At 46.6% G+C, this 17,392-nt stretch overlaps 1 long non-coding RNA gene across 1 annotated transcript; it reads right to left on the bottom strand.

Moving 5' to 3' along the window:
• Positions 1-423: 423 nt before the first annotated feature.
• On the bottom strand, positions 424-15,323 carry LOC113977666. Its single transcript, XR_003537386.1, has 3 exons — positions 15,014-15,323; positions 647-692; positions 424-524 (listed from the first exon to the last, which is right to left on the bottom strand). It is a non-coding gene; the product is annotated as an uncharacterized LOC113977666 (long non-coding RNA).
• Positions 15,324-17,392: the final 2,069 nt, after the last annotated feature.

Here is a 17,392-nt window from a genome sequence, read left to right as displayed (position 1 = left end):
GGGCTGTGTGTTGGGCTCCTTCCTCTGGAGGAAAGGGCTGTGGAGCCTTCTGCAGCAAGAGGATAAATGGCTCCATTCCCAAGGGTGAAAGAGATGGAAAATCAGAGACACGGCTCTGGGCAGACATGGAAAGCAGTGCTCAGGAGCTGTGCACACATCTCCCACCCTGAGCCACCACCAGGGGAAATTCTGAGGTCCCTTATCACACCTCCACCCCGGTTATGCTGCACCAGAGTGCCAGGAACCGGGAACCTCTCTGGCAAGGCATCTCCTTTGCCTGTTGTGGAATAATCAGTTCCTCCTCCTTAACAAGTATATTCACCTTGGTGTAATTAAACTATTCCAAAAAGTCACAACTTCTTATTTACAGGAGAAAGGATAAATGCATTTAATTCATTTTATTGCAATGCAATGGTATTAACTGTCCTTTCTTGTCAGTACAGTTTTCTGAGGAGTGTCTGTCCAGGAAAGCTGGTCCTGCTTCTCAAAAACATGATGTGAGATTTCCTGACTGATCTCTCTTTCTGACAAAAAAAAAAAAAAAGCGAGTTGTAATATTCCTCAAAAAAAGTAAAATCCGTTTTAAAAACAGGTTAGAAAACATATTTTTTGTGGCTTAAAACAGACCTATATTATGCTGTCTTACCTGCTTTGTTTTTTCCCCAACATTGTCAAGACTAGATTAGAACATTCTGCTTAGAGAAAAAAAATATATCTTACAGCAAATTCAGTTCCCAGTGAGCAAAATTAGCCATACAAAGAAAATCACAATTTTATGGAGATGTTTGCAAACTCTTTATATCTTCTAATTCTCTAAGTAACTTGGTGATTTTTAAAAATCCTAAAGAGCATAACCAGCACTTGACTTTCCTCTTCTCTTTCACTGGTCAAATATTTTGCAAGCATAGATCTGTTGACCAATTTTTAAGCAAAATTCAAGGAGGAATCTTATCCCCTAAGAAAATGGAGTAGGAAGCACCCAAAAATAATTTATTAGTGTGGCTGCACACCTATCCAAACTGATCTTTCTCCCTTTAATGTTAGAATAATTATAACATGATGTATCAACTGATGTATGAAGCAATTTCCCTCAATATTTAGTAATTGCCTGCTGTGGGTCTGATGTAACAGTTTCTCAGATTTATTCAGCCAAGTGTTTCCCTCCACACAGGGCAGCACAACTCAAAGCTTAAATTCCTTATACACAAAATTATAAATGGCAATGAGTAGAGAATACATGTAACTGATCTATGTGTTCCTGAGAAAAAAAAAAAGACCTTCTAGTTGTTCCACACAAAATAGTAATTTGTCTGCTGGTGCTTATACACAAGTAGTTTCTGCAATACCAAAAAACCCAAAACTCTCAATTTAGTTCTTTTTTCTTTTTTAGAAACTAGACAGATCCAGCAGTTTCAGTTATTATGTCACGTTTATCAAAGTTAAAAGGCAAGGTGGTTGTTCAGCTCTGCTTAAGACAAGTTCTTCTTTTAGGCCCAGTGCCCCACACCAATAAAAGAATTTTCACTTTGGATATAATGCAACAGTGCCTTAGCCTTTCCTTGGCAAATGAGATGAACATCGGGGGGAAAAAAAAAAGGCACCAAGGTTCAGCTTGGAAAAATGGAATTTCTGGAAGAAAGATTAAAATAAATGAAATATCACTGGTTTGGCCAGCAGCAACTGGGGGAGAATGAAACAAATATTGGAATGACATAAATCCTGAGGAATTACAGCATTATAAGGAAGGGCTGAAAGTGAAGAAGGTAAAATTTTGGCTGTCTGGCCACAAGAGTTTCCTGGTGCAGATATCCATTAGAGAAGCAGTCTTACGAGGAAATGGTGAAGGATATATAACGTATGGCATTTATAACTAGACTAAACAAAAACTACACAGTCCTTCCTCCACAGACAAATCCACCTCTACATCCCGTGGATCCCATGCACTGCACGAGCAGCCACGTTCTGCAGGAGGCACAACAAGGAGCAGTGACTTTTGCTCTTGAAGCACAGCCCAGCCAAACCTGGGCTTTGAATGATGCTGGGCTCCAACTCGTGTGGTTTGAGATGCAGCTTCAGTCACAACCAGCCCTGGAGCAAAGTATCCTTGGGCTCAACTCCCTGGTACCAAGCCAGGCTTTGGCAAGAGGTAGAAACCTGCCAATAATAGAGCAAAGGTGACTCCACCCTCGTGGTGCTTCTTGCACCAAAGGTCTTTGATGATGTGTTGGGATGGCCTTGGTTCTGGGCCATGCTGGAAAATGCTGAAAGCCTCAGGGGTTGGGAAAATCTTCTCTTTGTCTTGCAAAGATTTAGATTCTGCTTGGTTTAGGGTCTCATTACACCCCACCACCACCAGGCCTGAAGGTGCTCCAAAAACACATCTCTCATGTGACCTTCCTTTCTCCAATTCCCAGTGGGGTGAGTAGGTGGTCACTGGTCTGACACTATTTGCTCTGTGAGGGTGAAGATGGGACCTTTCCCCTGTAATGAAAGGTTAGAAGTCTCCTTAATTCAGATTCATCTTTTTTTCTCCCACTGTTCAAGGCCTGGAGAAGGATTTATTCAAGGTGACCAATAGAACTGAAAAGTCCTCAGTGTTGAACACTGAAAAGCTCAGATGAAAAAGGTTTTTGAAAAGATAACCCAACTCTCAGTCTTGCAACCCTGGTGCTGGTGGTCTTCTACAAGCCTGCTCCTTGTTAAATATACTGGAACAGGTTTTTTCATACCTCAAAGCCTAAAGTTTCTTCTTGTCCGGAATTTGGAAGCAACTCTCCTGATTTTATCCTGCTTCTTGGATGTTTTCTTTACTTTAGAAACCAGAGACACACTTGCTGAGCAGGATTAAGCTCTTGGGAGCTATTTTTCTCTTCAGTTTTTCTGGCCTGTATTAAGAAAACTTGGCAAAATACTGAAGGGCAGAGTGGATGGTTGTGGCCATTTGAGGGTGGGATGCATGTGAGATGGCTCATGTGAGACTATTTGGATGCCAGGACAGTGTCATCTTCCCAGTCGTTGTGCAAGGCCAGTGACCAAAACTAAAACAGTGGGAAGCACAGAATCATGGAATTGTTAAGGTTGGAAAAGGCCCCGAAGATCACCGAGTCCAACCATCAGCTCAGCACTGCCAAACCCGCCACTAAACATGCAAAGCTTCATCATTCAACAGCAGCTTCATTTCCTTTCTGCTTTGTCAATGAGTTTTCCATGAGGGAGAAGAACTCTAACCCTGATAACCAAAACAGATAAGCACACACATCTCCATTAACCCAGCAGCACAGCAAGGTGGCCTTCACTAATTGTTCACAGCTAAAGGGAGATTTCAGCTTCCAAAATTGTACTTGGACATGAAGCAGAGGAGAATCCAGCTCTCTGTGCCACTGCCAGTTCAGTGTGCAGCAAGAAAAGCCTCACATATCTGCCACACATGTCTCCTGAAAGCGAGGAGAGACAATGGGGCCCATCTATTGTCTTGCAGTTGCTCAGGGTTTTGTTTTTTCCAGCCAGAAAAGAATTGCATTTTGTATGGTGACTCCTCTGCATCCCAAGGGGCAGCAGTGGGAGAAATGTTCTCATTCCTTGAATGCTATTGTACTGAGGTTCCCTCTGTAGCATGTACTCATAAGCTGGTGGGACATCTCTCCATGACGCTGGCAATTACACCTCCTTCAAGAATGGATGGGAAAAGATCTGTGCTGCTCATCTCCACAGGAGTATTGTTAAATAAGAGTTAAATACAGACCCAGGCTTACTGGCATCTGGAGGAAACCCTGACAAAAGCTTTCAGACATCAGATGTGTTTCACATTCTCTCTGTGCGATGGGATCCTCAAACAACATCTCTTAAAACTGGTGGGGGAACGGCAGAGAGGGAATGTTTGGCTGAATCCAGATTCCATGCTCAGGAAAGCTCCTCATGAACCAATTTTTGCAAACCCAGTGTGTTTGTGTAGAGAAGAAGTGTTTGTATTAATATCTCAAATAAAATGCCAGTGGAAGTTCTGTTTTCCTCAGTCAGCCATACAAGCTGGAGCTGGTGAGTTTGTCTTGCCTCTTGTTCCTACTCCAGAATGTCCCTTTTTTGAGATCTCTTGCCACCACTTTAGCAGTAGTCACCGGTACTGGGGATGGTGGTACAAAACATAACCCCCCATCTGGGCTGGTCACCTTCCCAAAACTACTGGAGACCCCATGTGTGGTCACCAAATCCCAGTCCTTCCAGGATGGGAAGTCCAATGGAGAAAACCATATGGCCCTGTGGACACTGCCCAACAGACATTTAATCTGGGGCCGTGGTGTTCTCATAAACATGAAAAACATAGTCCTAAAATTCATGGTTTTCTGAAAATTTGAGTTGGCCTCTCTGAGCCGAGTGGCCACCAGCCTAAAGGTAAATATTGGGATAAGAGTTAATGCCTGTCCCAGGAAGAAGGCTCTGCTGTCAGGATCACCAGGTGATTTGTTTAATGGGTGACCATTTTGTTTCTTAAAGCTTTCCTGCAGTGTGACAAAGAATTGCCAAGAATTAATGCCAGTGTTTGTCACAGAGGACTCAAAGCAAACTGTTATCATCTCCATTACTGCTGTTGTTATTGTGTGATGGCACGATCCCAAAAGTCTGTGCTGACCATCTGGGAAGTCCAGAGTGGTCAAATCATTGAATCACAGAATGGTTTGGGTTTGGAAGGGACCTTAAAGGCCACATAGTTTCACCCCTCTGTGATGAGCAGGGACACCTTCCACTAGACCAGGTTGCTCCAAGCCCTGTCCAATCTGGCCTTGAACACTTCCAGGGATGGGACATCAACAAATCCTGCAAACTCACCTCTCTAACACCAAGTCTTTCCTCTGTATTTACAAATTATCCCTTGGCTTATGCCACTGTTGCCCCCAGTGCAGGGAGAGGGCAGCATTCCCTGGAGCGCAGAGGGACAGAGCATTTAGCCATTGGCCTTGTTAGCGTGACAAGCCCTTCCCTGGTTTCATTAAGCATCCAAGTTGCTGACATTCCTGTTGAATGCTAAGTGGGGAGCTTTTCAAGAGTGGCAGCTGGGTCAAGATGTGCAGGATTAAGGAGTTAATGCAATTTGGTCCTCGGCAAGGAAATTTACTTTTCCGTGGAGAGGTCTCTGGTGTGAGGGAATGCTTTGGGTTGTTCCTTCAGAAAGCAGGGGATGGGCATGGGTGTGCAGGGCAAGCATGGGAAGAGTGTGAGGCAGCTGAAACACCATCTCCTATGGCCACAGTGTGTCCCCTTCCCAAAAGGAGATATCTGGACAGGGAAGGGGAAAATGAGGTCCTTGGATAGCAAACACTGGAGCCTGTCTGGTCCTCACTTAGTGGATGGAGAGAGTTTGGTGAATAGGAAATGAAACAGGCTGGGGAGGCAGATCTCAGGTGGACTGTTCAGCCAGAACACTTGCTTTGGGGTTTTTCCTTTTCTTTTCTGCCTTGACAATACAAATACCTCACAAGAGCAGAGCATTCTTTCTCTCCCTTTCTATCCCTTGTAGGAATAGATTCAGCAAGGACTAGAGATACAGGGGGGGGCAGCTCCCAGCTGACTCTCAGGGATGCAAAAAGTGATGGTAGCTCAGGTCTTGGTGGCAGGGAGGTCTTAGATGTGACACTGGGAGTCCTGGCCAGCAAGATAAACTCATTGCACTGAGTGTCTGAATAGCTGTAGCATGAATAGAAAAGAAGGAAGAACATACCAAATCCCTTTGTCATCCTTGCTTTCTTATGGGAAATACAGGAGAACAGCTCTGATGTCTCCAAAGCCCCAGCTGACTCTCAACTGAGAGATGGGATAAGAGTGAAGAGGTTTGGTTTTTTTCCACCATCCTCTGGAGTGGGACCTGGCAGAGCAGATCTTAACAGAAGAGTTTTAAAAGGCTCTAAACCCCGGGATTTGTGCTGCAACAGCAATAAAACCCACTGGGGTATATGTTATAGAGGCAGCTAATACACACCTCGGGTGGCGAGATGCAGTAGGGCCATTGCTGTGTGGATTAATGTCCCCATAAAACACATCCCGTTGTGTGACATTGTTGCGAGGAGAATGAAGCAATAACTCCGGGACGCGCCGGGCGAGCGCCCGGCCCAGCTCTGTGCCTGCAGATGGATCCCCAGCTTGGGGCTGGAGACTCCCAGGGCTAATACAAAACATTTGTTATGAAGCTGCCCCTCTCCCCCCATGCGAACAGCCCAGCCCTGGGCCCCTTTCCCGCTATTCCTTCCATGCCTGCTCCACCGCCGGCATCTCTGTCTCCCGGGTCCCCATCCGGGGCTCCACGCACGGCCAGCTCCAGGCAATCCTTCAGCAGCCGGGTATGTCCCTGGACAAGCCCAGGCCATGGCAAACAACAGGTTTGGCAGGGCTGAGGGTGTAAATAAAAGAGCCTGACTCAGCCAGGGCTGCTGAGCGGCCGCCACAGAAGAGCCTTGAAAACTGGAAAGTATTATTTCATGTATTAATAGGCATTTCTGTTACACTCCCCACCAGAGTGTGCGTGTCCCTGATGACAGAAGTGCTTACTGGTGCTAATGAGGCAGAACGGAGAGGAAAAAATGGCCCTGTGGGTCAGGGACTGGCTGGGGAGCCGGGAGATGTGAGCTCAGCTCCTGGCGCTGCCGCCGCCTCCGCCGGTGACCTTCAACGGGCTGCGTGAGCCGGTGCCTCGCGTCCCTCCCTGCCAGCAGTGATGGATGGGGATGCTCTGCCTTTACCTGTGGGTTTCGGGCTCCATAATTAACGAGGGGGAATGGCTCCTGCGGATTTGCCCACAGGCTGTGCTTTCTTCCCCCTCGCTTCTCCTTCAAGCGTTTCCAGGACCAATGTTCTCTCCAACTCCCTCCTTGAGTTTTGCATCATCAGATTTTTATGTGAAGGGCAGAATGCAAAACACCAAGAGGCAATACGTAAATGGGGGTTGGAACATGGCAGACACTGTCCCTCGGTCATCCAGGGCTAAAGACACCCTTTTGATGCTCCCAAATAACACAGGCCAATGGTTCACCCTCCTCTCTCCCCCGGGGTATTCCAGGGATGCCTTTGCCTTCTGGGTATGGTTTGATAGATGAGACACAACCCTAGAAATACCCATCACTACTTCAGGGCTCCAGACCTGAACTGTGCCCAAGGTGTGCCCAAAGCACGCCAAGGATCACTGACTTGTGCACCTGGAAAGCTGGGAGGGAGTAATTGTTTTTTGGATGGGATCACAGATGCCTGCAGGGTATTTGTGGGTGCTATTTTAAGGCCTAATCCCAAGGTACCTTTAGAGTCAACAGAGAGCCCATGAGCAGGCTGGGATGAGATACTCCACATTGTTTGGAAAAGCAGTGGGCTGGGCTGTGTTTATCCTACAAGCCCTGCTCAGGTGCCAGCAGCACAGGGATACACGTTGCCTTGGAGAGGGATGCTCCAAGACACCCACTCCAGTCTACCCCAGGGCTCTAAAAGCTTTTTCCTCTCTATCCCTCTGCACCAAACTTCCCTTGGTGGGTGCAAATTGTTCCCAAATTGTGTTGGGACAGAAAACCTGGTTGAGGTGGTACTTTCTCTGCACAGGCAAAATTCTGGGGAAGGTTAGAAGTGATGGGTGAAGACTCTTGAAGAACCACAACATGGTTGCTTTGTGTCGACCCACCTTGGTGAGCACCAGAACCGCACAAAAAGATGTGAAGGCTTATTCCATAACCACTGGAAATATCCAGAAGCCAGGCTGGCACAGGCAGGCATGAGGCTCATGTGCTACATCCTGGGAAAGGCAAATAACGTGCAGGCTGCAGTGAGTTTCTACATCTTTAATTTTCTCCCCTTCCTCAGAGTGGCAATGTCTGCTCAGCACATCTTGTGAGCAAAAAGCAGCTGTAGCAAAAATAATCTGGAAGGCTGAAACAGGAGAAGAGAGCACAGCTACAGCTCAGCTTTGTGTAAAACCTCATTCCTTACTGGTAGTAAATAAAAATAGTTTTGCCTTTTTTTTTTTTCCTCCGTGACTCACAGCACAGACATTGCATGGAAAGGGCACTAGAATCAACAGCCAGGGGAAAAAAAAATAGAGAAATGGAAAAATGATCATCACGGTGCATTTTTCCCATTCCCCTTTCATCTCTTACACCTGTGTTTGACTTCAGCCAACCTTACATAAATCCTTAAAACATCTGTCTAAGTCACTTATGAAATAAGCTGGAATGGCCTCAGCCAGGGTAACAGCTCATTCTGCTGGATATCTGAGTGTTCAAACCCAAACAGGGCTGTGGAGTTTGCCAAGGCAGGCGGGCAGCGGGCTCTTCCCATCAAACCCTGCTCATTCAGAGTGTTACACGCTGTTTGTGCCAGGACTTCTGCAGGCACTGCCTTATGAAAGACCCTATTTATAGCTGTGAACTTCAGACGGAGGCAGCGGAAGTTTGCTCGAGGGTAGCGCCTGACCCTCATAAAATCACACCCTGCAGAGGATCCTTTCGCAGTCTGAATGTGCCCTGCTGGGGATGAGCCATGGGGTGGGCAAACAGGAGCCTGGGATAGTCTTGGAAAGATGCAACCCTGCCCAAGAGGGAAGAGTATTAGTGCCAAATGGCAGGGGGTGGGATGGATGTGGCCCTCGCCCACCTGAGGTCAGGGTGCGTGGTTGTGACCACAGTGGTGACTTTGTGCTGATACAAGGCAGGGCCGTGCTGTTGCTCTTCCACTTCTGTGTTTCAATGGTGGTTATTTCGTAGAATCACAGAATCATGGAGGTTGGAAAAGATCTCCAAGACCATTGAGTCCAACCTGTACCTTGTCACCCAGCCCAGAGCACTGAGTGCCACATCCAGTCGTTCCTTGGACACCTCCAGGGATGGGGACTCCACCACTGCCCTGCACAGCCCCTTCCAAAATTTAACAACCTTTTCTGTGAAGAAATTCTTCCTAATGTCCAACTCTGGTTGCAACTTGAGGCTTTTTCTTCTTGTCCTGTCCCTTGTTCCCTGGGAGCAATACCCCAATACTCCCCCGGCTCCCCCCTCCTGTCAGGGAGTTGCAGAGCCAGAAGGTCCCCCCTGAGCCTCCTTTTCTCCAGACTGAGGTCTCCCAGCTCCCTCAGCCACTCTTGGTGCTCCAGACCCTTCCCCAGCTCCATTCCCTTCTCTGGATTTGCTCCAGCACCTCGACATCTTTCTTGTCATTAAGGGCCCAGAACCAGACACAGGATTCAGGGTGAGGCCTTTCCAGTCACTGCTCTGATCCTGCCGGTCACAATATTCTTGATACAGGCCAGAAGTGACACAGGTGACTCATGTGACTGTATCTGAAAACCTTTTTGCAGACACCAGCTCTGCTGCCTGGGGAAACTCATTCCACCTGCAAAGATGATTACCTTCCATTCCACACTCGTTGACTCCGCTGAGTCAGTCTCCACAGTGGAAGACAAGAAGTAACAGGGTGGTTTGATTTTAGGTTCTGTGACTTGACTGACTTCTTGCATTGAGAGAACTTCTGTTCTGGCATGGAGCTTGCTCTACAACTGGTCTGGCTCCATGGCAGCGTCTGAGGGTGTCACAGTCTACCCTGGGGCAGATTTTATATCAGAATACATTGAAATCTGCTGCTGAGCAAGGTTAGTCCTTGGCTTGTGGGTCAGAGGGACCATGGGTAGAGATGACATCCTGCATGAGGAGAGAGGCTCCTGGGTATGTCACCCACTTTGGGACCTTGGTAAATGCCAACCTGCCTCCTCCGGTGCCCCTGCATTGTATGGCCCATGTGCAGCTCTGGTCCTGCTGCTTTGCACAAACACAGGCCCCCCAAAAGCTTAGACCCCCTTCCAGCTGAGCAAAAAGAATGAAGACCAGCAGCTGCCAAGCTGAGATCTCTGGCTTTTCTTGATTTACTGGTGAGTTCAGAAGGAACTGTAAGATTTTTCTTTCAGGGGCAAAATATATTTTTCCCTTGACAAAAGTCAGAACTTGCAAAAAGGATTTGTTTAAACACATCTGATAAAAGTCTTCCTTGGGTTGTGATCAAGGCAGGTCAACTTCTGCGTTGGGTTTATCTCGGCTCATGACTTTGAGCTGTCTGCTTGCCTCTGAATTGGTTTCTATTTCTGCTGTTCACCAATATTTATTGGATGTTTGTCATGTGGGTTTTGCTGACCTCTTCACTTTATTGTGTGTATTTACACTAACAATACTTCAAAATCTGAGGATGTTTCTCTTCCCAGTCAAGATGCTTTCCTGACCCACAATCCTAACATGTGAGTACCTCACACGTGTTAACTATCAGCACAACAGCTCAATAAAACTTCAGGATTCTTATTCCAGAAATCAGAAATTAGGAAGAATTCAAATTGTTTCCTTGATGTCAGGAAGAAAAAGCTGCCAGCCAGGAGCTGAGGGTCAGTGTGTGCTATCCAGAAGATCTTCAGCAAACAAGAGGAGCTGCAACACGAAGCACTGATGGAAGGTACATAGAATGGTGTGGGTTGGAAGGGACCTTAAAGATCATCTTGCTCCAACTTGAACACCTTCCACTAGACCAGGTTGCTCCAAGCCCCATCCAACCTGCCCTTGAACACTTCCAGGGATCCAGGGGCAGCCACAGCTTCTCTGGGCAACCTGTTCCAGGGCCTCACCACCCTCACAGTCAATAATCTCATCCTAATATTTCATCTTACCCTGCCCTCTGGCAGTCAAAGCCCCTCGTTCTATCATCCCACACCCCTGAAGTTTGAGTATTCCTATGTGTCTTCCTCAGGACTGGGATTTCCAAAGCTTTGGAAATACCACAGTGGAAGGTGAGGTGGGGATCAGAGTCTGCAGGCAGCGAGTTTGATTATTGATAAGGTCAGCCCGAGCTCAGGCTTTACTGATGTACTTCATAAATCTTTTGTACTCCCTTCTTAAGCCCACAGTGTCTGCCCCGTGCGTCCTTGTAGAGGAGGTGATTTAGTGCTGTGTGTGTTCTCTCAAGGTGCAAGACTCCACTCAGGTCTCCAGTGCTCCCAGACAAGCAGGAGAGCTGGGCTGTACCAACAATGGATTCTTCTGCCGCATTTTTACTGGCAGGATGTTTCCCTTTGCAGAAGATTGGCACGTAAAGGCCACATTCCCTGGGTGGGCAGAGCTTCTAGGAGTCTGACCATAAGGAAAACACACAAAGTCTGAGCGTCCTGATTCCTTGCACGCAGTGAAGAACAAAAGCACTTTGGCCCAGAACCACCCAAAATCACTTGAACTCACGTGCCTACAGGGACCCAAGAAAACAGCTTGGAGATGGGGTGGGGGTAACCCAGATATTAGGAAAATATTAAATATTAGGAAAAGGTTCTTCCCCCAGAGGGTGGTTGGGCACTGGAAGAGGTTCCCCAGGGAAGTGGTCACGAGCCCAGGGCTGACAGAGCTAAGAAGCATTTGGACAATGTCCCTATAATCATTGTCACAGTCACCTGAGATGCAGTAAGTGTGATTTTGTGGTGTTCAAAGGAGGATCAAAGTGTATCTAATAAAGTCAAGCAGCAGCTGATCCTGCATGCTACACGGATGAAGAGAAGGCAAGGAACAGCTATGGTGTTGCATTCAGGCACCTACACAACACTAAATGGGGCTTGGAATGGCAAAAATACTGGGCAGAATAGTTATTCCTCAAGTGTGGCTGCTCCTGCAGGAGCAGGTGGAGAGGCCTGGGTGATCAGAAAGAGCACAAACCTTCGATATTGAGTAAGAAGTTGCAGGACCAATATGGAAATCAGACCTTTTTGGGGTTTGGTTTTTAGTTTTTTTGGGGTTTTTGTTTGTTTGTTTGTTTTGGGGGCTTTTTTTGTTTTGTTTTGGGGTTGGTTTTTTGTTTGGTTTTTTTTTTGTTTTTTTTTTTTTTTTTTTTTTTTTTTTGAGAAATCTGTAAATAGACTAAAAGGGGGAATAATGTCACTGTGTAACACTAGTTGTTCCAGCTTTTCTGAGAACTCCCTGGTCTCCTTGTTTTCCCAAGCATGGTGTTCCCAGTCACTTATCCATACAGTGCTCCTAAGAAGGATGTTGCATTCCTGGGAGATGAGATCACTCCAGGACTGGTCTAAGGGAAAGGACTTTGTAGACTAAGGATGCAGAAGTTCTGAGATGTTTTGCTCTCAAGTCCTGGGGCAACCCGAGGTGAGTCACCACATCCTTCAGGACCTTGCTTTTCCTTAGCAGAGCAGAGATAGACTTTCTTTGGTTTCTCTAAGTTTTTTTCTCTTTTTTTTTCTTTTTTCCTGCATTTTGCACAATAGAGAGCTGGGAACACAGTAAATAAAAGAATGAAACAAGAAACCCATTAAGGAGGGAAAGGGAAATTCAGGAAGTACGACCTTGGGCACACACTGGACTGAAGATTTTCAAATTGGCATCACTATCAAAAGCAGTAACAGTAACAAAAGCTGTAATTAATTCTTTTGCTCTTGAATTAGCCAGAGCTGCTGGAATGTGCCATAACATTGGACAGGACAGAAACCTGCACTGCCACCAAGTGTGAACTGGTGCATTGAACAGGTCAGTTTAACATGTCTGTGCTGGTTGGGTGCACGAAGAAAATCAAATAACAGGCAAAACCCTGGTGTAGAACCACTTCAACTGTCATAACATCCCATCTCTAGGGGGTGACACCACAGGTGAGAGACAATTACCAACTCTCTGCCACCTTCTCCTGGGGTGCAGGAGAGGGCTGAGGCATTTTGTGATGGACATGTGAGCTTGTCAGGAGACATGAACTTCAGGAACAAGGAGACAGACCCATTTGCTAGGTCAGCTGGGCCCCAGACAGGACAACCCTCTGGAAAAACTCTGATTGAACATCCTATACCTTGCTTTAAGAATATGCTTCTCCTCGCAGCCCATTCTATATCACAAAGTGATTTTTCAGCCCATCTGTTTAGTGATTAGGAAATGCTGCTGATAGAGAGGGCTCTGCCAAAAGCATGAACCGAGTGCCACAGTGCAGACAGACCTTTCCTGTGTTCCACCACAAATCTCCTCCTGTCCTGGTGCTCTCTTGGCTGAATTACTCCGTGGTTTTAGACCTGCAGCTCGGAAAGGTGCATCCTGCCATTGCAGCATCACCCAGGCCCGAGTCCTCGTGGTGTGATAGAGCTGAGCAGGCTCTGGGCACACCAAAACTGTTTCTCTCCCCGTGTGCTCAGGTGCCTGCCCATGATCTTGCCAAAGCTGGTGGGAGAATGATGCCCCTTGGACACCAGCCAGGCACCAGGTTGCCTTTGCTGTGTCCTGCTGCACAGATGACTGAACTCCACGGATCCGTGTGGATCTGTGGTCCTTGGCATTGTGCTGGTTTTCAGGGAAGAAGAGGAGTGGAGCATCTCCTGAGGGAGGGCCAGCAGATTGCCCAGACGTGCTGCCTGAATGGGTCCAGCTGACACCTCAATGTGCTCCACACTGCAAGGCCTCTCCTCTCAGGAAAAGCTTTTCCTGTGCTGTGAGGATACCTGTTTAGGGGCAGACAGTTATTACCAAAGTGGCAGTAGTTCACATCCACAGATCCTGGGGTTTGTAGCATGGAGAGCACTTCATTCCCTTTATGCTGATCTTTTCCATCTGCTTTTTACTGCCTGCAAGGTATTCCCATGTGAAAGGTAGCCCGAGCCTGCCGTTTCCAAGTCTCTTCCAAAAATTATGTCAGGCATGAGCATTTTATCATTAAGGGCACTAATACTTTGCACATACACAAAATTTGTCTTCTGATTATCCCCAGCTTGTATTACAATGCATTTTGTAGGCGCTTAGCCAAACCTTTTACCTTCAGTCAGATATATGACCTGCTGTCTTGGAGAGGCTGGTCCAAAGCCTGTTAGATCAGGGCAAACCTTTATGCTGGTTTAGCAGAACTTGGATCAGTCCCTAGAGGCATCACAGACGATCTGAATTATCAGAAGTGATCCCAGGCAAGTTGCAAGTAGGCAGAGATCAGTTTGCAACTGCCAAGGTATCTGAAGAAGTTGGATCAGGTTGTTTCAAATCATCTGATGAGAATTAGCTCAACTCAGTCAAATCACAAGGCAGTTGGATATTCAATCTAGACTGGATGGAACAGGTTTATGGGCTAGATGGAAAGTTGAATATACTAGAAGAAAAGCAAACAAGGAAACAAACAAGCAAGATGATCCATTAGCTGTAAAATGCAACTAAACAAGTTTCTGAATAAAACCAGGGAGCGTATATTTTCCGTTTTCCTAGAGTGATGTATTTTCAGCTATGCAGATTTTTTAAATGACACTGAATGTCTTTCCAAAGGAGGCACTTTACACCTTCATTCTGTCCTTACTGGTTTTTACGACCTCTGCTTTGCAAAACAACCTCAGCCTTGCAAAATCTGACTTAGTTGACCACAATTATTCCTTCTTAGCCTAAAATATTCAACTTACCAAAGTCTGAAGGCAGTGAGTCCAACTTTAGAAATAGGTAAAGCTCCTGTTTCTAGTAGAGAAAAATTTTGCTGGTACTGACCAAGTGCTTACAGAGCACTCCACATGTACCTGGACATGGAATATGGGTTGAGCCAGTTTGTCAGTGAACCTGTTCATGAGTCTCGCTGCAGCTGCAACTTGTAAGAACCCTCAAGCCATTAATATTCCTGCTAGAAATTTAGCCCAGCTAAAGGGTAGGTGATTGGCTAGATGAATTCATCATATCCAAATCATCCTACCTCAGTATAATTTTTTTTTTATGCAAACAACCGTGATTACTCCCATGTCTTTCATCCTGCCTGCTCCAAATCTGCTCTTTGTGTCACCAGATATCAGTTGGAAAAGGGTGACTTGCCCATGTATTCCTGCACTTTTTATAGGGAATTTGAAACCCAGGAAGATTTACAGCAAGGTCATCTCTACCCTGAAGCAATATTTAAATGGTATCAGGTTTAATTCCTTCATCTTCCCACCTTCCTCAACCCTGGACCCAAATTTCCTGTGTAATTTGTGGCCCACTGATTTATGTGGCCCAACCACATCTCTGCTATACCAGTTAAATCAGCTCACCTCTTGCCAAGTTAAATACTGTAGTTTTCCCATGTTTGGTGGTGAATTCCTGGAATTAGCACAGATCCATGTGGCATTTGATGGCTGGTGGATGCTTTGCTCCTTGTCCCACTCCGGTGAAGCCCTACATCTACTTGGAGAGGTGCCTCTCTCTTATTATTCCTTATTGTTCTGGCCACTGGAAATTCAGTACTTCCCTACAAATCCTTCTCATCTACATCCTCCCAAACCTTACAGCCACCTACAGCGCTTGTGGTATGAAATAAATACTCAGAAGTTTTCCCAGGTGGTTTCTTCACTTCAGCTGCATTCCCTCAAAATGGAGGCTGAGGGGACCAAGGCAGAGCAAATGACAGGGAGCAGGACTGCAAGAGCAATCCAGGGGATCAGGCCAGAGGTCTCACTCATCCAGTATCCTGTCTCTGGAAGTGACCAAAACCTCTACAAGCCTGTGGAAGGGTATGAGATTTATACGACGGCCCCTAAGAACCTACTCAGCTCCCTAATATTTGTGGATCAGGGACTTTCTGAGCCAGACATGACTGCCTGTAGTTCCCTTTGGTGGATTTCTGCTCCATGAACACATCTGTGTGATCCCCCCTCTGCAATCCACCCACTGGTCTTGAGACATGAGTGCCCCTCTCCACGTTGGTGATGGTGAGAGGTGGAAAAGCTCTTCACCACTGCGCTCTTCATTTACAGGCTGGCCAAAATTCATGCCCTCTCCATCAATCCTCCTTTCCACAGCAATTTCCCAAGTGTCTAATAAAGTTAAATCACATCCATTCTTCACCACCACGTATTGGCATCTCCCCTGCGTTTCAGAGGGAGCTGCTATGAAGGGACTTCCTTCCTTCTCCCCTCTCCTCCCTCCTCCAGCTCTTCCCATCCTTTGCAATAACGAGCCCTGCAGTAATCACCACGTATTCACCCCACCCCTGCGGGCTCTTTGCAGGAAATCTGACCTCCCCCCTCTTTATGCAACAACTGAGGCACTTATCTCTCTCTCCCCTTCCCTTCTGACCATCTGTGTGCATCCAGCAGCAGCAGTGCCACGCACTCACTCGCTCTCCCACCAACTCAACCTAAGCCCCTTCCATCTGGAGATGATCTGTTTGTCTATTTAGACTCCAAGCTCTCCAGGGCAGGAACTGTCTCTAATTGCATGTTTGTACCGTACCTACAGCTGTGTTGGACTGAATACACCCACTGTCATCTTCCCTTGGAAACTAAGTGCCTCCTGGGAGTGTCCAGCACTTGAAAAGTAAGACCACTTGGAAATCCAAGTTGCTGGAGGCACATGCCAGAGTTCCTTGGTTGCACTTATATTAGACCACAGAAAATCCTTCCAATGACTGCAATAATCATCCAGCCCAATTTTTGCTGCCAAGCTGACAAGAAGGACTTAAAAGCAGCGAAACTATTGCTTAGCATGGTGGGGCTCACAGCTGGCTGAAGCTCCAAATGTGCCTAAATTATACTGTATCTCACCAGGGAAATGCCTGAGGACCCCAGATTTGACGGTGCCTTGTTTGGTGACCTCTGGCCAATGCCACCAGGGATCCAGGTGGAGAGACCAGGAGTGTCCCAGCCGGACTTTGCAGTCTGAGTTTGTCTCATCCTCACTCCAGCACAGCAGGATGAGCTCATGTGCCCATACCTACTGCTCACAGCTGGCAAATAACCTCCCTATTTCAGGATGACGAAGACTTCAGGTGATTTTCTTCACCAAAAATGCAAAAATTAATTGCTTTTCTCCCCTTGCTTTTCAACAGTTTTAATTAAAAACCTTCTGTAATTGTGTTAAGGCCTCTGAGCTATGGTTTTCATGCCACCCCTGCTCATAACACATTTTTCAAGCTGTGTATGTTGAGAGAAACAGGGCAGGTGGTAGAAAGTGGAGGTGTTGTCACCAAAATAACTTTAAAACAAAGAAAAGAAATAAGCTTAATAAAGTTTCTGGTCTAATCCAAGAGAAAAATGTATTACCACCAAAAGCCTCCTGCAGATGGTGAAAAGTATCTCGATTCAATAACACAATAAACCTAAAAAAGCGCATCTATATATTTTCCCATTTGGTTCACTCCGGAACACCGTTCCTGCTTGTCTTGGCTCCTCTCTATTCCTGCCTCTGAGTGTAAAGAAATGGTAAGGAAGTTTATGAATGAGGTCCCGCTTGCATTCCAGGCTCCGCTGTGCACACACAGGCTGTTCTCTGCCGAGATCCTGGGATGAGGTCATTCCAAAACCACCTAGTTTGCCCAGTGTGCTAACTCGAAAAAGATTGAAACGGACAGATTTGCAGTTGCTGCAATGCAAACACACATACAGTAGTTTTTTTTCCCCCCCCCCCATGCCAGCATCCGTCCAGAGGACTCC

The sequence above is a fragment of the Neopelma chrysocephalum genome, unplaced genomic scaffold (genome assembly GCF_003984885.1).
Source record: "Neopelma chrysocephalum unplaced genomic scaffold, ASM398488v2 Primary Assembly neopelma1_253, whole genome shotgun sequence".
In the NCBI taxonomy this organism is placed as follows: Eukaryota; Metazoa; Chordata; class Aves; order Passeriformes; family Pipridae; genus Neopelma; species Neopelma chrysocephalum.
This window is presented reverse-complemented; position numbering and strand designations above follow the sequence as displayed.